The sequence below is a fragment of the Cibotium barometz genome, chromosome 65 (genome assembly GCF_041138505.1).
Source record: "Cibotium barometz isolate CiBa-2024 chromosome 65, ASM4113850v1, whole genome shotgun sequence".
Classification (NCBI taxonomy): Eukaryota; Viridiplantae; Streptophyta; class Polypodiopsida; order Cyatheales; family Cibotiaceae; genus Cibotium; species Cibotium barometz.
The window spans coordinates 27,475,048-27,496,944 of record NC_141110.1 but is presented as its reverse complement, the minus strand read 5'-3'; the positions used below and the strand labels follow the sequence as shown (position 1 = coordinate 27,496,944).

Here is a 21,897-nt window from a genome sequence, read left to right as displayed (position 1 = left end):
AAGAGAGCCGGATTGGCTTGTATGGAAATGGATTCATGTATAAACTTTTTATATAATTGCATCTTGTCTTTGGTATGATGGTATTGTGTAAGAAGGCTGTTTTAACGAACCTTGTGAAGAAGGGCCCTAATTAAGGAATATGTTTATTTATGTCAAACAGTGTGGTAGTATTAATTAGAAAACAAATTGATGCGTGAGTAGGGTGGAAAGTGGGAGGATGGAATGCCCTGACGGCACCATCCTACGGACGAGTGGACCCGATTAGTCGGGTAGCTTTCCAACAAATTAAGTGAAAGCCCTACGTTAGATAGTTAGGTTCTTGGGCAACTCTATTCTAGAAGACTAGGTCAGCGGCTGTGCCTTGCATAAGATGAGGGAAAAAGCGTTGTCTCTAGAAATCAAGTCTAGTAGTTGCCCAATTTTTGATCAATTGCCCTATGGGTGATTTGATGTTTAGAAAATCACGCTCCCCCTGCGGGATAGAGCTAGGTCATACCTATGAATCGTATCCTTGAATCTCTACAGGGTCAAGGTGTCGATGAATAGGAAATTTTTTCCAAGATAAGACTTAGCGGACTATCTTAAGTGTTTCTCCCATTTTTAGAGGGAGGAACCTTACAATTGGTATCAGAGCAAGTTTGGCTCCTAGGAATTGCAGTTTAAGGACTGTTTTGTAATAAATGTTTTACCTAACGTAATGCTAATTAGAAAAGATATCCTACTTAAACAAATAAGTTAAATTGATGTTTGAATGATTATAGGAAGAGGAAGATGCCTACTCCAAATTTCTAGTTTTCCAATGCATCTTCGAGACTGCTAGTAGTCACTCCTCGAATTTCGAGTTTCGCGACACCATGGTGCAGATATTAGAGAAGATGTCCCTCCCTCATTTCTCTCGTATTCAGAGAGGATGGGGTAGAGATTTCTGGAGTCGTGGGCCGAGATACTTCATCATCCGAGCAGATCAGATTGGGAACCTTACCACCGACCTTAAGCGGATTCGTTGGATTGAGAAGCTGAAGATGATCCGCTTATTTTTGTTCGTCGGTACCCCCAGGGCCAACACCTCGGTGACTATAGATGGGGTTCGCATACCTCAGGATCGTTGGGTGTATGACAAAGTGATGCAGGTCTTACCTGCTGATAGAGTAGCAGTGTTGGGACATACCCCAATCCAGAGTTTACCACCCTTACCATCAGTTTTTAGAGTCTTAGAAACTACAGCGGAACCCCCATATTTCACATATGTGGACCGCTCTACCCTTATGTCACAGTGAAGCCTAGGAATTTCCCTTGATGTCAAATAAGACTAATTATATTAGTCTCAGATCTTTGTAATAAAACTTGTCCTTGTAAATATTTGGAAATAAAATAATTTCAATGGTTTTACTCTCCAAAAATTAAGCGTTGTGCAAATATGAATCTTGTAATCTTAAAAATTGTTTTTACGATGATGGCCAGGATGACCACCCTCCACTTCCCAATGCGCTTTATACCGATACCCAGGAGAAGAAGCTCCTGCTCAAGCAAATGCAACCTCCCTCCTTTAAAGGAGAAGGTTCAAAGGTTGAGAAGGATGCTGAAGTCTGGATTGAGGCGATGGACGATTATTTCTCTGCTGCCGGTACTGGAGTAGCAAATCAGTCTATGCTCGCACGGTTTCGCCTCACTGGAGATGCTAAACTCTGGTGGAAACAGTGGTGCCGTGACAAGGAAGTCACCGAGCATTCTCAAACGTGGGAAGACATCAAGCAGGCAGTGAAGGAAAGATATCTTCCTCCATCCCATGAATCCATAAAGATGAATGAGTTCTTTAGTCTTAGACAGTGCAGCTTAACTCTTGAGGACTACTATTCCAAATTCATTACCCTTCGGAAGTATGCCCCAGCTATGACTACTTCCCAGCAAGTGGCTCGTTTCTGCCAAGGGCTAAATGAACCCCTAGATTCCCGCCTTGAAGTAATGAGGCCAAGCACATTACAGGATGCTCTCATACGAGCTAAGCCCCTTGTGAAAGAAATGAAGGCTAACAAACCGAAGAATCAAAAGAGATCTTACCCTGAGGTAAACCTTAGAGATCAACCCTACAAGAAACCTCAACAGAATTTTCCCTACTACAACAGAGGGCGACAAGGCAACTCTTTTGCCCCCCGCTCGTATGCTGCTTCTTCCAGAGAAGGCCCTCTGTGTTTTGAGTGCAATGAGCCGGGACACTTTAGAGCCAACTGTCCCAAGATGGCAACATCATTCCCCCAAGGTAACAGAGGAAATCAAGGCCGTGGAACCCCTACCCACCAAGGTGCAAGAGGCAGTGGTCGTGGCAGAGGCCGCAGAGGAACAGTTGCTAGAACTGCCTGTGTTATAAGTGAAGAACCAACCTTGGAATCGGCTGAAGAAGAGCGCGCCACCGTCCATGCGGCAGTAGAACACCAAGGTCCGAATAAACAATTTGGTGTAATCCAAGCCCCCGCCACTCATCACGGTAAGCCATTTCAGCTTTTGATTGATTGTGGCAGTACCCATTCATTCCTTTCTCCTAGGTGCTTGCAAAAATTAAACTTGAGTCAAAAATCAGCTAGAAAAATGATTGTAGAGTTAGCCAGTGGGAAAGAAGTAGTATCTCGCCACTCTATAGGAAACCTTGATTTTGAGCTGGGTAATGAGCAAACTCATGGTCACTTTAGAGTCTTGCCACTAGGAATTTATGATGGAATCCTTGGGATGGATTGGTTAATTGCAAACAAAGCTAGCATTCATTGTAACCAGGGGAGTATCACTTTTGAAAATGAGCATGGCCAAGTAATATCTGTTCAGGGAATCACAAGAAAACCTAAGTCTAGGGTAGTCAAGGCAAAACATCTTCTCAAGGGGACACGTAAGGGTCAGCAAGTTTTCTTAGTCAAATTCAACAAAGTCATTGAACCAAGTATGGAGATAGAACCCTCTTGGCTCCAAGAATTCTCTGACATCTTCCCTGACGAGCTTACACGGTTACCGCCTCCTCGAGAAGTCGACCATGAAATCGAGGTGATCCCTGGAGCCAAACCCGTCTCAAAAACTCCCTATAAAATGTCCCTTCCTGAAGCCATTGAACTTAAGGAGCAACTTTCCCAACTCATTGAACAAGGATTTGTACGCCCCAGTAGCTCTCCGTGGGGAGCACCTGTTCTTTTCCAAAAAAAGAAGGACGGGACTCTCCGCCTCTGCATAGATTATCGAGGGCTAAATCAAGTCACTGTCAAGAATAAGTATCCTATCCCTCGCATCGATGAACTTCTTGACAGGCTTCATGGGGCCAAAGTCTTCTCAAAAATAGATTTGAGGTCTGGTTACTATCAGATCAAAGTCAAGGAAGCAGATATACCCAAAACAGCCTTTAATACCCGTTATGGCCACTATGAGTTTACTGTAATGTCATTCGGGTTAACCAATGCTCCTGCAACCTTCAACCGCCTAATGCAAGATATATTCCGCCCGTACTTGGATGAGTTTGTGCTTGTTTTCTTTGATGACATCCTAATCTACTCCAAATCAATGGAAGAGCATGAGGAGCATGTGTGTAGAGTTCTGCAATTGCTGCGCAGACACAAACTCTATGCCAAGAAGAGCAAATGTACCTTCTTTACTCATCAAATTGAGTATCTTGGATTCATCGTCTCCAAAGATGGCATCTCAGTAGACCCCACCAAGGTCAAGGATATTCTAGAATGGCCACCCCCTAAATCAGTTCGTGAAGTTCGTGGATTCTTGGGAATCACGGGTTGGTATAGGATTTTTATCAAAGATTATGCCTTGGTAGCTGCACCCTTGACAGATCTTCTTAAGAAGGATTGCAAAATAGTGTGGCTGCCAATCCATCAAAACAGCTTTGGATCAGTTGAAAGTCATTATTACTTCTGTCCCAGTCTTAAAGCTTCCTGATTTCTCCAAGGAATTTGAAGTGGTTACCGATGCTAGTAGTCTAGCACTTGGTGGTGTCTTAGGCCAAGAAGGAAGACCAGTCGCTTATACTTCCCGCAAGCTGAAGCAATATGAGGCAAACTATGCCACCCATGATTTGGAACTCTTAGCAGCTGTTCATTGCCTCAAATTATGGAGACATTATCTCTTGGGAGGTAAATTCCAGCTTGTAACTGACCACAAAAGTCTAAAGTGGATCTTCACTCAACATGCGGCAAAGGAGATGGATTGAAATTCTACAAGAATATGATTTCGACATCAAATTCCGCCCTGGGAAAGATAATGTGGTAGCTGATGCACTTAGCCGCAAATCTTTCTTGAATGCAATTTCAATGCCAAATAATCCCATACTGGTCAAGGTGGAAGAAGTCTCACCTCATGACCCAGATTATCAAAGGATGATAAAGTTAGTAGAAGAAGGGGGACATTCAGAGAAAGAGAAAAATCTAATCAAGGGATACTCCACTCATGAAGGAAGCCTCTACTTCAATCACAGGCTATGTATCCCTAAGGACCCTGCTTTAAAGAAACTAATCCTCCATGAAGCTCATGATAGCCCTGCTGCTGCAGGACACCCAGATTATGCAAAAACATTAAATGCGGTAAGAAGGAGCTTTCATTGGGCAGGCTTGAAAAATGATGTGCTTCGGTACTTAAAACAATGTCTCTCATGCCAAAGGATCAAGGCTGAAAGGGTCAAGATGCCTGGAAAGCTTCAACCCTTAGATATTCCACAAATGAAGTGGGAATGCATTAGTATGGATTTTGTCACAAGTCTCCCCACTGTTCAAGGAGGATATGACTCCATTCTAGTAGTAGTGGACTTACTTACCAAAGTAGCTCACCTTATACCAGCAAAAAAGACCTTCAAAGCTTCTGATGTTGCTCGAATATTCATCAAGGAAGTCCTCAAACTTCATGGTCTCCCAAAAAGGATAGTAAGTGATCGGGATTCTGACTTCACCTCAAAATTTTGGCAGTCTTTATTTCAAGCTCTGGGGACTCAACTTTGCTTTAGCACAGCTTATCATCCAGAGACCGATGGCCAGACTGAGAGAGTCAATCAAGTAATTGAAGACATTCTCAGAGCATACTGTGGACGGGAACCCAGAAGGTGGATTCAATACCTTCCTCTGGTAGAATTCGCCTACAATGCATCTTATCATCAAAGCATAGGAATGTCACCATTCAAGGCACTCTATGGGCAAGAATGCCTGTCTCCTCTAAATTTCTCTGATCCAACCATAAGAGTTGAGGCATCCAGGAAAATGCTCGAAGAAATGGAGGAACAAACCAAGGCTATCCAAAAGGATATTAAAGCTGCCCAAGATCGACAAAAGCATTATGCTGACAACAAGAGGTCTGAAAGGATCTTCAAGGAAGGAGACAAAGTTCTTCTACGGGTGCGACCCAAACGAAGTTCTCTATCACTTGGGAAATATAAGAAGCTCAGCCCTAGGTATTGTGGTCCTTATACAGTTATCAAATGTCTAGGTAAAAGTGCCTATAAACTCCAACTCCCAGCCCATATCAAAGTCCATAATGTATTTCATGTAAGTTTATTGAAACCATATGTCCCCAGTCTCGATCATATTCTTGATGATAAACAAGTTGTAATCCCTACTCAAGGAGTCCTTGAATTACAGCCCAGTAGCATCATAGATTCTAGGGAAAGGCAACTCCGAAATAGAACTCTTGTAGAACATCTAGTTCAGTGGAAAGATTACCCTGAAGAGGATGCAACTTGGGAAGATGAAGCTACACTCTTAAAGGATTATCCCCGATTCATGACGAGATGAGGACATCTCGATTTCTTTAAGGGGGGAAGGATGTAATGTACCCATCTTCACTAATAAAGAAATGTCCATGTAATTATGAGTTTTTATGGTATAAATATCAATGATTTTATTATTTGAGTCATTTCTACTTAGAATCTTCAAATTCTGAGCCCAAATTTGGAATCTGCGCGCGATTTTACCCTAATATACGATTTTATAGCATCCAAAACGGACACCGGATCAAGCCTATACGCTAATTTTAATCATTTTAGTTTAAAAACGACGACCTTTAAACCTTAATAAATGCACGACCGCACGTCCGATTGACGAACGGTCTGAACCCCTGCGACCAGGAGAACCTCTCGGACAAAAAAAAAATTTCGCCACCCGGGGCGATCCGGCACGCAAATCGAGGTGGGCGTCCTAAATTTGGGTACCTCGCCCCAAAATTTGGTCCGTACACACTTACTAGGGCGCCCGTACAATGGCCACCCAAGAACCAAAGGACGGCCGCCCACTGTATGGTCCACGCGCACCCTTAGCAGACCGGATAAGGTACATGCGTACCACTCCTTTCCCATACAACCGACACCGTACCTTTCCCGTAGACCCATGCAGGCCACTGATCCATAGCCTTTGAAGGTACACCGTCCTTTCATCCCTGCTTTGCGCAGCGCCCGTACCCTCACCCCTCAGCTATATAAACCCGCGGGGTGCTCCTCAGTCGGCACGCACTTCTGTGTAGCGTATGCCCTGCTGTACCGCCGTCCGTACCGCTGTTCGCCCCTGTGTAGCGTACTTGCTACAAGTACAGCCGCCCTTGCAGCCACCCCTCTCACACCCCCTCATTTGGCTCTTTTCAGATAAGCCAATTTTCCTCCATCCCCCTCTTGCTAGAGGCCAGTGTCCTTAACTCTTCCTCCCCCCCCCCCCCCCCGGGCCGGTGTGAATAGACTTACAGAGAGGCTTGCAGCAACCCCTCCCAGCCCTGTCCACGTTTTTGCCTTTGGTCTTAAGGACATCTCACAATTCCCCCCCCCCTTTGCGTAGACTTTAGTAAGGGATTTTTGGCTCAAGCGAGGGTTCGTACGCCATATTCTTTTGCTCATACGGTGAGCAAACGAGCTCGGAATTCAGATCCGACTGAAGCGTTTCGATCGCAGCAGCGAGCTCTACAAGGCAACGCCTAAGATGGCCTCATCCCGGAGATAGCAAAATATTGCCTCAAGAGGCGCACGTAACAACGAGATGGAGAGAGATGCGCCCAATGCGGCTCCAGTCCTCCCTTTTCAAGTCCCTTAAGGAAACGGTGGCCAGGTTAGCTTGGTTAATTTTCAAAAGAAGAGATTTTTCCTTAAATTAGTATTAATGAATGGTGTCTTTTTTTTTTAAAATGAGGACATAAAAATTATATGAAATTACGAATTATGTGATATTGTTTTCGATAAATTGCGTTGAAATTGCTATCTTCATGAATTGTGAATGCTATACTTAGAAAATTGCATTGAAGTTGTTATCTTTGGAATTCGAGATTTCTTTTGGCTTCAACGCTAACTCCGTTCCGTGCTTGTGTAGCCGGGCGGCGTCATTAGCAAAGCCCGGGAATGGCCCAAGGTATCCCTCATACCTTTGGGAGAATAAGGATCGCCGATTGAGGCGAGAGATTATGAGGCTGCCTAGTTCTGAGGGCCCAGGCTAGTGCGGTAAATAAGCCCACCCTAGTGTGCAGACATCCCTTTGAGGGGCGGGAGGATCGAGCGATGGAGCCTGAGAGGGCGACAGGCCGGCTTGAGTCCTCGCCAGCGGTCGACGATGAGGTGTATGGTCCTGTAGGGTTTTGCCCAGCATATAGAGGCTGGAAGGCCGAATTCTAGATCATCGGCAGAATAAGAATAAGAGAGCCGGATTGGCTTGTATGGAAATGGATTCATGTATAAACTTTTTATATAATTGCATCTTGTCTTTGGTATGATGGTATTGTGTAAGAAGGCTGTTTTAACGAACCTTGTGAAGAAGGGCCCTAATTAAGGAATATGTTTATTTATGTCAAACAGTGTGGTAGTATTAATTAGAAAACAAATTGATGCGTGAGTAGGGTGGAAAGTGGGAGGATGGAATGCCCTGACGGCACCATCCTACGGACGGGTGGACCCGATTAGTCGGGTAGCTTTCCAACAAATTAAGTGAAAGCCCTACGTTAGATAGTTAGGTTCTTGGGCAACTCTATTCTAGAAGACTAGGTCAGCGGCTGTGCCTTGCATAAGATGAGGAAAAAAGCGTTGTCTCTAGAAATCAAGTCTAGTAGTTGCCCAATTTTTGATCAATTGCCCTATGGGTGATTTGATGTTTAGAAAATCACGCTCCCCCTGCGGGATAGAGCTAGGTCATACCTATGAATCGTATCCTTGAATCTCTACAGGGTCAAGGTGTCGATGAATAGAAAATTTTTCCCAAGATAAGACTTAGCGGACTATCTTAAGTGTTTTTTTTGTTTGAGTAGTTGACTTCTTTAAGTATACATTTCTAGCACCCTCCTTACCCATTTGCATGCAGATCAATTAATGATATGTATTGCTTCTCCAACAGTTAGCCCCAGCAGTATCCCAAACCTTGTGGTGTATGGAGCACTCGTTAGCTGTATGTCCTTCTTATTAGTGATGCACATCTGTAGTTAAACTGATGAATGTCTATCCAATTGCATCAACCAAGATCTTGAATCCTTTGTTACTTTCCTATATCAAACACAGTGTGTCTACTTGTATTTACCTAGAGTGCTTCTTTAAAGTTATTTGAGTAGTTGACTTCTTTAAGTATACATTTCCTACACCCTTCTTACTTTGCTACAAATCTCTTTTGCATGCAAAACAATTAATTATATGTAAAGGTCCTCCAATAGCCACCACACCCCAAACCTTGTGGTGTAAACACAATGTGTCTATTTGTATTTCCCTAGAGTGCTTCTTTAAAGTTGTTTCAGTAGTTCACTTCTTTAAGTATACATTTCACGTTCCCTCCTTACCTGGCTATACATCTCTTATACATCCAGATCAATTAATGATTGTATTGCTCCTCCAACATCCAACACCTCAAACCTTGTGGTGTATGGAGCACATTGGTTTTTTACACTAGTAGACTGGGTTTGATTCCCAAGAAGTTTAGTTGGTTGTACAAACCATGCTAAAATGGAGGATCAAAAACATGCTGCACATTACATTGTAATCTTTGATTCTCTTGTTTGAAACTCTTGCATTTTTACATCACTTTGAACAATATCATGGTTTCTAGAATTTGCTACAATTTCTTTGAAAGAAACACTTCTTCTTGCAAGAAATGATCAAGATTAGAGGACCAGTCATTATTCAAGTTGGCACCAAGATTTGTTGATTTTTGCATATAATCTTGTAAACTTTATAAATCTTCATCAAGAACTTTGTAAATTGCACTTTGTAAATTGCACTTTGTAAAGCACATTTTGTATAATCTGCAATAAACTTGTAAAATGCACCACTCTGCTTAGTAAACTTTGCGTGCATAAATCTCCAACAGAACTGTAATTTGCACATAAATTTGCTCCCAACCATGAACTATAATCTGCACTCCTTATTTAATGAACTCTACGCCAAGTTTACTCTATACAAAACTATGCAATACACACCAATAAAGGTACTATTTTTAGGATGTAAGACAAAGGACCATTCAACTCCCTAAGTATGTTGCTTTAGATAAGTTGTGATGAGCACAAAACGTAATGTTATGTTAGATATTTACAATGGTCAACCATAACCAAAGAAAAAAGGCCTAGCTATCTAGCTCACCCCAAGAAACCTTATTGCTCTTTTTCTCACATGTATTGTTATGTAGCTCATAGCAGCTATGTACGAGAAGCCCGACCAGCTCCGAGATGGTCTATCAGAGTGTGGACGGTGAGCAAGCTAGGGTTCAAGGGTGAGGGCACCTAGGACAAAGTTCCTTGGGCAGTCGGGCATGTGTGGGCAAGCAGCTCCCTCGCTTGGCAACAGTACACATGAAGGAAACATGCGACTATCTCTCTCTCTCGCTGTTTAACCTTACTCTTGGAATTCGACTTTATGGTCACACAGTAAGGAAAGGATCATAACATGTTTTGGCAGACCATATGTCAAGGATTCCAAATGGAGAACCTACAAATAGGTGTGAACGATGATCTTCTAGATACATGTCTATTCAAGATTGATATAGTGCCTGAGTGGAGCGAGGAAATATTCGAGTACCTAGCTTATGGTTTTCCATAGGATCGACCTTTGAAAACAAGGATAAGATGCATAAGCTTATTAAGCTAGTCGTGCCATATCAATTAATTGTTGGAGAACTATATAAGCTAGCCAAAAATGATATCCTCGGACAATGTGTGCAAGAAGATAAATTCGTTACAATATTGGGAGAAGCACACTTGGGAATTATCGGAGGACATTTTGCAGGAGAAGTCACACCTCACAAAGTTCTTCAAGAAGCAGGACTATGGTGGCCTACGTTGTTCAGAGATGCCATAGAATTTGTGAAGAGATGTGAAGGATTTCAATGGTTTTCTATTCTGCCAGCAAAAAGATAGGATGCCACTTACCCGCCGTGATTGTGAGACAACCTTTTTAGAAATGGGGGATTGATTTTGTTAGACCCTTCAGTCCAGCAACGCATTCGTCACACGATATGTGATCGTGTAGCCACAGATTATTTCACCAAGTGGGCAGAGGCGAGAGCCTCTAAAAAAGCCGATGCTCAAACTATGGCTAAGTACTTGTATGAATAAATTATTTCTAGATTTGGCTGCCCACTAAAATAGTCAGTGACTGGGGATCACACTCCATCAATGAGGTGATTGAACATTTACTCACGAGATTCCTTGTGGTACATCATAAATCATCACCTTACTATCCATAGGAAAATGGCCAAGGTGAGAGAATTAACAAGATCCTATGTGCTATCTTGACCAAGACCTTAGAGGCCAATAGAATAGATTGGAAGCACAAGTTAACTGTAGCTCTATGGGCCTATCGTACGTCGTACAAGGTAGCAACGAGATATACTCCCTTTTGCCTAACTTATGGCATCAATGTGGTAATGCCTATGGAGTTCTTAGTTTCAAGCCTACGCATTTTAATACAAGAAAGGCTCATGAAAAATGCGTTAGCCGAGAGATTGATTGACTTGGAGAAACTTGATGAAACACGACTAATTGCATCACATGGGCTTATGGTCAAGAAACCACGAAGGAAACATTGGTTTGACCCCATAACCTAACATAAAAAGAACTTGAAAAAGGGGACCTTGTCCTAGTATATGGTGTTGGAAGCACCCAAAAAACAAAATACCGAGGGTTAGGACCTTTTAGGCTGTCTGAGATCACCCCGCAATGATCAGTTAGAATTGAAACTATCGATGGGGTGGAAATGGAGGATTATATCAACAAAAGCAAGCTGAAAAAGTATTATGGAGCCCTGACCCAAGAAATTCTCACACAAGAGCATCTTTTGAAACAAAAGAAAGAGCTCGAAAAAGAAAAAATCAAACAAGATCAAGTGGAAGCCAAGGCAAGGGAAGCCAAAATAAAACAAAGACTCTAGGGGAGAACACTACATGTAAACATAGCTTCACTCACATTGCTTGAGGGTGATGACTTGGATATTGAACCTGTACGCCTAAGTGTAAATGTCTCTACAAAGGGTAGTTAAACAAAGAGCATTGCATTGATTGATATGGGATCCAATCACAACTTGATTTCCTATGAAACTTGGGTAGCACTGGACAAACCCCATCTAGAGGCAACTAATGCCTAGGTTCAGTGTGCATCTATCACTTACGCAAACCATGGGGTTTTTGAATGTTAACATCTCCATCATAAATAATCCCTTGGTTGGGAAGGTATTTGTTATGCTTGTGGGTACAGTGGAAGAGGAGATGATACTAGGAAGATCCTGGATTTGCACCACCAACTATATCATACAATGGGAGCAACGAAAATTACAACTCATCCATGGCAATGAAACTCTAACCATCCCATTATGGAGTCCCTTGAATAAAGGGAAGCAAGAAATTGAATGCGAAATGGAGCTGCCAACAACAAGCAAATCAGAAGGATCCATGGACAAGACATCAACCTCAACCAAACGTCACACCTCAAGGGGACTTCCGAAAAAGCACTATGTGCATCCAGCAAGGTAACAATGGATTGCCAAGTCCCAGCTCAAAGCCCAAGGCTATTATGATCATGTCAACACCTCAGTGGTGTCGAAGCAACAAAATAAGGATCAATGCAAGGGACAAGGGAACCACACCATGGAGAAGAAGCAACATCCCAAACAAACCCAAGCACAGTTAAGAAGTCAAAAGAGGTGGGTAAGAAAGGACTTACTAACAACCCATGGATACTATCAAGGAGCCGCACAAGTATGGGTACCATGGGACAACAAAAAATCTAATACAACGTTTACCTTCAAAAGAAAAGAAGATAGACAGAGTGTTGCACCTAGCAACTCAGTGGCGACAGAGTGCACAGCCGGACCACTTCCATGTCGTGAGCACCACCTCGGTACTGTACGTGTGAAGGTGGCGGGCTGAAACCACTAGAATAGCCATTTCCAAGATCAAGAAGACAAAGGTTAAAAGGGTGGTTGATCACTACTGCAAAGAGGTTGCATGCTGCTCATAGCTCACAGCTAATAGTTAACAGCCAGTAGTGAGAAGTCAAACATGATCATATGCTCTTGTAATGATCCTGCAATGATTTCAAAAGTAATCCAGTGCAATGTTGTATCTGTGTTACTCTCTGTAATGTGTTGAATAAGAGTGTTGTGTCTCTATTTTAATAAACATGATGTGCACTAGAGAAAGAGAGAGAGAATTATGTAGCAGAGTGAGAGTTTGTGGAGTTCTAAAGGGGAGTGGTGTTTTGAGTGTCCCCATGACCACTCTAGAGATGGTGTTTTGAGTGTCCCCATGACCACTCTAGAGATGGTGTTTGAATCCAAAAGCTCTGGCGAGTGGCTACTTGCCTCCCACGGCATTTCTTGATCGGTCTGTTACTTCAAACTGCTGTCTTGCCATTCCTCCGAGAGGGAAATTGGCAAGACACACTTGGCGATCCTGCTGGGGAACTCTACCGAGCAACTGAAAAGATGCAGGGGAGAAGAGAGCTTGAGCTCTTGCAAGCACACACACACTCACAAAACCCTAGAAGAGAACACACAAGGTGAGAAGCTAAAAATCTTCTTCTTCTTCACTCAACACTCAACACACCATATACAAAGATAAGAGTACACACCATATGAAATGTACTCAACCAAATACATACTAGGGTTCTCTATAGTGTGAACCCAACTAAATGAGCTGGCGCTATAACTATGCCAGTCTCCAGAATGGCTGTCACACAGCCTGTCATCTCATTGGCCGCATATCACCCATGATCTCACCAACCATGCCAGTGGTGTAAGTGTGGGGCTTATCCCCCAGGCGGGTCATCAGTGTCCACCGCCTCACTAGATGAGCTCAATATCTCAACACTCCCCCTCGAGCTCAACTCCATCTCATGTACACTAAGCGAAGCCCTGAATCTGTGGAGCTTCTCTGTACCCAATGCTTTGGTGAAGATGTCAGCTACCTGATCCTGTGTACTGACATAAACAAGGTCAAGGTCTCCTGCCAAGACCTTCTCTCTGACAAAATGGTAGTGGACCTCTATATGCTTCGTGCGAGCATGAAAAACTACGTTCTTGGCCAACTGTATACTGCTAATATTGTCACAGAAAATGACAACTTGTCTATCCACTGATAGACCCAAATGTGCAAGTAGCTTTCTCAACCATGCTACCTCACATGCTGCCATAGCAGCACCTCTGTACTCAGCCTCTGTGCTGGATAGAGCAACCGTAGGCTACTTCTTGCTGCTCCAAGTCACAGTAGCACTTCCCAAAGAAAACATAAAGCCACTAGTAAATCTTTTATCTGAGATACTACCAGGCCGAATCAGCATCTGTGTACCCATGTACACATATCTATGTCCCAGTTTCATAAAATAGTCCATAATCCAAAGTAGACCTCACATACCTCAGTATGCGTCTCAATGCATCCAAATGCGGCTTCCGTGGAACCTACATAAACTGACTCACCAACCCAACAGCATAGCTCAAATCTGGTCTGGTGATCGTCATGTAGATCAAGCTTCCTACTATGCGCCTATACATAGTAGGATCCTCCAAAATCTCTCCTGAATCTGCACTCAACTTGCCATTCTGATCCAATGGCACTGAGATAGACTTACAGCCTATCATACCATACTTGGACAATATGTCCAAGCCGCCATACTGTCTCTGCAGTAATCTAATACCATGTGGTGACTCAATCACCTCAATGCCCAAGAAATATCTGAGCTCCCCCAGATCCTTCATCTCAAACTTCTATCTAAGCAAGATCTTTACATCAAAGATCTTTACATCAAACATCTCTACATCATGGTCCCCCGTAATGATCAAGTCATCTACATAGATGACAACAAGCACAACCCCTCTATCACTGTGTCTCACATACAACGAGAAATCTACCTTGGCTACATGAAAGCCAATACAAGATATTCAGAAATCTTGTATTGGCTACATGAAAGCCAATACAAGATATTCAGAAATCTTGTCAGACCATGCTCTTGGTGCTTGTTTTAAGCCATACAAGGCTTTCTTCAACCTACAAACATACTCGAGGTGACTCACATCCTCATAAGGTTGAAGAAAGCCATACAAGGCTTTCTTCAACCTATAAACATGCTCGAGGTGACTCACATCCTGATAACCAGGTGGCTGCAACATATACACCTCTTCTTGCAAATCCCCATGCAAGAATGCATTCTTTACATCCATCTGATGTAAAGACCATTTCTTTAACGCAGCCACTGCTATTACAACTCTCACTGTTGCCATCTTGGCAACTGGGCTGAAAGTTTCCTCATAATCAATGCCATATGTCTGTGCATATCCTTTGGCTACCAATCTAGCCTTGTACCTGCTTATACTTCCATCACTGTTATGTTTTACTTTGTACACACACTTGCATCCAATGGCTTTCTTGCCTTCAGGCAATTGCACTAAATCCCAAGTCTCATTTCCATATAGTGCATCCATCTCCTCATCCATAGCTTTCTCCCAACACACATTTCCAATAGCCTCATCAATGCATGTGGGCTCTATAACCTGCACAACTTTTGCCATGTATGCATAGTGATGTGCCACATAACCATCATAGGTAAACCTCTGCACAGGGTTCTTCACTCTCCCAGATCTTCGCAGCTTTGCATTCATGGCTTCCATAGCCTTCTTTACACCAGGTGTTCTCATAGCTGGTATCCCAAGCTCCTCATCAAGGCTCATCTCTGAGCCACTAGACTCTCCATCAACATGAGAATGCCCTGTAGAAATGTCAGGCATACTAAGGGGCTCAACCACTTTCTCTTTACCTTTATGTGATGTAGTAATCACATTTGCAGGACTGGTACTATGACGTAGCCTGCCACTTTATGGTCTATCAACTGAACCACTAGATGAGGACTCCACTGGTCCACTCAAAGACTGTGATTGCTGACTTGCATTCTGTGCAACCACATTTCCACTCACATCAATCCCAACAGCTTCTTTTTTAGCAGCATACCAGTTGCTCATCTCATCGAAAACAACATCCCTGTATACCCTCAACTCACGTGTAGCAGGGTTATAACACCTGTATCCCTTTTGCTCAAGGGAGTATCCAATAAACACACATTTTTCAGCTTAGTTCTCAGCTCATCTGGCACATGCACATATGCAATGCATCCAAAGACCTTTAGATGAGACAAATCAGGTTTTCTGCCCAGTAAACCTCTCCTCTGGAGTTACATCATGTATAGCTACAGTTGGAAAGTTCATGATGTAAACTGCTGTAGAAACAACCTCAGCCCAATAGCTATGTGGCATATTCTTCTCTTCCATCAATGTTCGCGCAATCTCAGCAATGTGCCTATTTTTCCGCTCAACAACTCCATTTTGCTGCGGAGTGTATCTGCATGTAAACTGTCTCCGAATACCATTCTTCTTCAAAAATTCAGAGAATTCATTGGAGAAGTACTCTCCCCCTCCATCTGACCTTAGTAGGCACTTTACATTCCCTGTTTGCTTTTCAACCATAACTCTGAAATTTTGAAAACGAGTGAACACCTCACCCTTCTCCTTCATGAAGTATACCCACACTTTCCTTGTGTGGTCATCAATAAATGTCACATAATACCTGCAGCCTCCCATAGACATAGTCTTCGTAGGACCCCATACATTTGAATGCACAACATCTAGTGCATTTCTGCTCACATTTCTGTTACGTGGAAATACATGCTTTGTTTGCTTTCCAAATTGGCATGCTTAACATATTCTCTACATACCTTCAACTTTAAATTTTGGTAGCCCTGTCACAATACCTTTAGTCTGCATAGACTTCATTCTCTGCACATTCACATGTCCAATTCTTTTATGCCAAATGTCTGTGTCTGTAACAATTCTTGAACCATTTGCAAACATCGTAGCACTCACTTCAAGCATGTTTACATTCAATGTAAACATTTTACCCACTCTGTTGCCTTTTGCAACTAACCTGCACTTGTCTTTAAAGTCTTCAACATAACAACCACCATCAGGGTTAAACCGAGCCTGCAAACCCTGCTCAATCATCTGGCCAACTGAAACCAGATTCTTTGTTATGTTCGAAACATGAAATACATCTGCAAGGTACTTCACTTTGCCATTCTGCATAGACAATGGCACATCTCTAACATGGGCAATTGGATGAGCAGTGTCATCCCCTGTTTCCACAAAACTTGGTCTTTCAAGGTTTTTCATCTCCTTGAACCACTCCCCATGACTTGTCATGTGGTTCGAAGCACCTGAATCAACATACCATACATCATCTTTATGTGCTGCTTCTACATTTTCAGACATGGCATTAACGACATGCTGCATAACAAACAACCTTTCTTTATCCTTATTGTTTCTGTTCGAGGATGCATAGTTGTTTGCTGTAGTTTTCCATTTTGCATGTCAGCCTGCTTCTTATAACAATCTGCCTGCACATGTCCAGGCTTACCACAATATAAGCATCCACGTGTATCATTATACTGCCTTTGCCAATTTCCACGACCTCTTTGACTCCCCCTGCCTCTGAATTGGCCTCTTCCACCTGTGTGTTGTTGTTGTTGTTGTTGTTGTGAATTCTGGGATTGTTGTTGTTGCTGCTGCTGCTGGCCATAATTCTAATTACCTGTTCAGCCACCTCCTTGACTGCGTCCATGGCATCCTCTACCTCGTCTTCTTCTTGAACTTGTGTAGAAGACCTGTTGCTCTGAACTGTTTTTGTTTTGTGAAGACTGTTGGTCTTCACCCAAGCTCTTCTCTTCTATAATCAACATAGACACCAAATCTGTAAAATTAGAAATGTTTTCCGGAGTCTGAATAGACGTCTGAACGCCTTGTATTGTGGCCCGAGACCACGTAGACAGACTTCCACCTTATCATCATCATCTACTGAAACACCAATAGATGCAAGGGATTCCACAATACCCTTTATCTTCAATGCATAGTCATTCACAGACATACTCTTTTTCTCCACAATATGAAGTTCATTCTTCAACTGTATCTTGCGTGCCTTGGTATTTGTTTCATAGAGTTTTACCAAGGTGTCCCATGCCTCCTTGGGGGACTTGGCATCCTATATGTGCCCAATCATGGTGTCCTGTATACTAATAGAGAGCTAATACATAACTTTTCTAGTTCCTTGGTTCCAATCCTTGAACTCTTTCACATCTGCAGCAGTCGGATTAATCTTCGGTATCTCCGGTGCCTCTTCATGCTCACCTTTTATGTAGTCCCAAGAACCCTTTCCCATCAGGAAATTCGTCAACCTGAACCTCCAAGCATGGAAGTTGTTCTTATCAAGCTTCTCAGCAACAATCTGGTTTATGCCATCATTTGACATCTTGCCAGACACACAAATTTACCAGAAACAGTACTCTAGTTTGTCCTGCACAAACTGTTGTATTTTCTGCAGCGGTACTGTAATACACTCAAATGTCACAACCAGTGACCTCAATGTGTATACATACACCCAATGGCAACTGTTGACCTCCTTGCAGCACACATAGTGTCTGCACAGCCAATCTGTCTTCCTACAATTCTTAAAACAGAGTTCTGCAGAGAATCGATGACTTACCCGCAGTGCTCGAAATCACCTGCTTTCTGAAAAACGGAGGTCCTAACACGCTCGAAACATGTTTTTGGCCCAAAAAATGTTGTCCCTGTCCAGTAGGACAGTATAGCTGCCCTATAGCTTTACTCCCGTGAAGAAAGCTCCTCAATCAGAGATCGTTTGTCGATGCCTCCTGTAGAGCTCCTGACAAGGGTGTAGTCAACAACACAAATAGGGAAGAGTAGTTGAAGCCCTTACCCTCATACCGCTTCCTGTGCTTCTCTTGCGCTTGTTGTAGCTCAGCCCCTTAGCATGAACCAAGCTCTGATACCATGAAAAGATGCAGGGGAGAAGAGAGCTTAAGCTCTTGCAAGCACACACACACTCACAAAACCCTAGAAGAGAACACAAGGTGAGAGGCTGAAAATCTTCTTCTTCACACCATATACAAAGATAAGAGTACACACCATATGAAAGTTAACCAAATACATACTAGGGTTCTCTATAGTGTGAACCCAACTAAATAAGCTAGCGCTATAACTATGTCAGTCTCCAGAATGGCTGTCACACAGCCTGTCATCCCACTGGAGCCGCATATCATCCATGATCTCACCAACCATGCCAGTGGTGTAAGTGTGGGGCCTATCCCCCAAGGCGGGTCATCAGTGTCCACCGCCTCACTAGATGAGCTCGATATCTCAACAGCAACTTCGCTGGAAAACTTCCTGCTAACGAAAACCTCTACCGTAACTAGGTCGAAAATCTTTCCTTTTTAGGAAATTGCAGTGGAGCAAAAAAGTCTCCATTGAGTAGCATTCTGCACCTTCAGGTGGCAAAGGAAACTCTTAAAGAGAAAGTTCTAGTTTCGCTCAAACTAATCTTGCTAGAATTAGATCCCTGAAACAAGTCTATGGAGAAGCCATAGCATGGAGGGGCTTTTCTAGGCAAGTTAGTGCAGAGAACCTTCCACCACACAACCCAACTAGCAAAAATGGAGTCATGCATGTGTTTTGTATGATTGTGAACCTGAGGATGGAGAAAAGTAATGCCTTCCAAGAAACCCTCTAGGAAGCTCGCAATTAGGAGTTTCTTGCACCATTCCAATCAGGAAGATAGTGTGGAAACTTCTACAACCCCACACGAGCAAGAGGGAGCATCAGATTTCAAGCACAATTTGGACCAAGAAAAGGAGTGCCAAGAGCTAGAAGTTGTGCACAGCCCGGGTCCAGAAAGCCCAAGAAGGGTGGAGCAACAAAACCACGAGAAACAACCACAACAATAAAACCCCCAGAAAAGTTTAAAGGGAGCCATGGCATCATTAGCCAAAATTTTTTCGATGTTCTCAGGAGAGAAAGGGAAAGATGCACATCTACATGTAAGGAGGTTTGAGTAATATTGGAAAGTGGCCAGACCTCGGGATGTGGAAGAACCAGAGCTGAGTGAAATCCGTAGTAGAGATGCTTTCATGAACACCTTCAAAGACAAAGCCACGAATTTGGTGTCAAGATACCAAGACAACTATTTCCAAACTTATGAAGAGGTCATGTGACTGCTTTTTTGGGGAGATTCCACAAGATAAGAGTGTGCAACTTAACTATGTGATCGAATAAGAGTATTCCGACAAGAAGACATGGATGTAGAGGCTTATGCAACAAAACTGCTGAGCTTGAGGGGGTAGAGAGTGGCAGAACAAACCCGAACCTCAATAATGCAAATAGTTGCAGATTGGTTTGTCCAAGGGCTTATGCCAAACATCTATACAGGCAGGCAGAAACTGAAGAGGAGTTCGAGGAACTGGTCGAGCTGGCCAAAATGGCATATAAAAGAAGTCAAAAAAGAAAACAAAAGAGAAAGCTCAGAAAAAGTGTCACAACTGAGGAGGATGATTCAAGCGATACCTCGTAAGACACTCTAGTGGTGGCAGTAAAGAAAAGGAAGGATAAAATGAAGAAAATCGCGAGGGCACAAATGAGCCCCGAAGAACTTGTGCTACAGGTGAAGCAGCTGATGCAAGACATGAAAACGAGCAAAAGCTCAGAATTCCACAAAAAATATATTCTGCTCTCAATGAAACAGGAAGGCCACCTCAAGGAGAAACGCACAGTGCCACCAATGTGTACCATTTGTAACATGTACAATCATAGTACATAAGACTGCAAGTACAACTTTAAAAATAGAGCTCCCATGGAAGGAGCGGAAAGAAGACCCCCAGGGATGGGAAGGTATGGGAGCAAAGACTACGGAAATTACTCAGGGAGAAGAAGCCAAGGACATGCCGGTGGTTCTACAACCTTCACATGCTACACTAAGGCAGAATGTGCTATGAAGAAAAAACATGATGAAGAAAGACATGCGAAATTAATGGAACTAAAAAAAAATCCACCAAGTGCCAACATGATACAGGCAGATGACATACAGATGGAGGTTCAAGACATCTTTGCAGTCACAAGGGCAAAAGCAAATGAATCTGGTGTAGTAATCACTCCACTAGATAATCAGGCCTGACCCAAAGCCCACAAGAAGGCAGTTGTGGACTGGGAATAAGAGAAGGTGAGGATCCAAACCACTAAGGAAATAGAAAGAAGGCAAGGCAAGCAAAAGGAGGGTGGCTCATGCGAAGTCATCACGGATCACCCGGAAGTAGGCAAAAATCTACACAAGATGCGTGCAGAGCATAACAATGAAATCTGCTTGGAAGAAAGCGAGAAGGATGCTAATTGGTTACAAACCAATATAGTATCAATGCTATTGGATAGACAAGTTCTGCTGAGACATGTGCTAGACTTATGTCCAAGACTCAAGGCTAAAATCTTGATGGTAGGCATTGAAGGACTAAGCAAGGAGCTGAAGCACTCAAAAGAAGAAGAAACCACAAATAGAGTGCAAGATGAGGAACTCCCTGCATCCAAAGATGATGAAGTGGCCAAAGTCACAATCCAACTGAGCAACATGCTCATCAATGATGCACTACTAGATGGTGGATCCGGAGTAAATGTAATTACTAAGAAAACTGTAGTGGGATTGGGTCTCAAATGGGAGCTCATTCCATTCAACATAAGAATGGCAGATAATATAATGGTGGTTCCTAAAGGAATTATTAAGAATGTCCAAATGAAAATCAAACAAGTAGACTTCAAGTCAACTTGGTGGTCATAACCACTGAAAACCACACCAGGTCTTACCAGGTGTTTTTGGGAAGACCCTGGTTGAGACATGGAAAAGTAAAGCAGGACTAGAACAAAAATAGAATCTCTATCAAAAAGGAGAAGCGAAAAGTTCATGTTGATCTTTCCGACGTAAAGGGATCGGTAACACCTGCTCAAAGTCTAATTCATGCAAAGACATTCAATATGTCAGAAGGCTTCAATGATGATGAAGAAGGTAGAATACTCCGCCGAACATCTTGACCTGGTGCCCTTGTACATGTTACATGTGGATGAATTGATGGGACACTATGCGGAAGCAAAAGATGAAAATGCGAAAGAAGCAGCCAAAGAAATGAAGAAAAAAGAATCAGATTTCGTAAAACCAGAGGGCTCCAGGAGAACAAAACTCAGTAAAACCATGCAAGAGAAAGCCTCGGAAGAGATTGAATGGGCCCGGAATCTGGAGCAAGAGGAAAAGATTCAAGAGATTCGTGATTGGGTGCATAAGCAAAAAGAGAACCAGAAGAAAAATGCCATGAAAGTAAGCTCGAAAAGACTATAAGAGGTGAATCTAGGAGATGAAAGTAAGCTCGAAAAGACTATAAGAGGCGAATCTAGGAGATGAAAGAGAAGAAAAGCCTGTGAAGTAAATTAGACTGGAACTGGAAGAAGAATTCAAGTAAGAGTTGGTTTCCTTACAAAAAGAATACCAAGATATCTTTGCTTGATCGTACGAGGGCATGGAGGGCATTGACCCTAAATTCTTCCAACACAGCATCAATTTAAGAGAA

At 42.9% G+C, this 21,897-nt stretch overlaps 1 pseudogene; it reads left to right on the top strand.

The window, feature by feature from the left end:
- Positions 1-21,668, top strand: part of LOC147603123 (mitochondrial outer membrane protein porin of 36 kDa-like) — an 85,697-nt pseudogene extending 64,029 nt beyond the window's left edge.
- Positions 21,669-21,897: the final 229 nt, after the last annotated feature.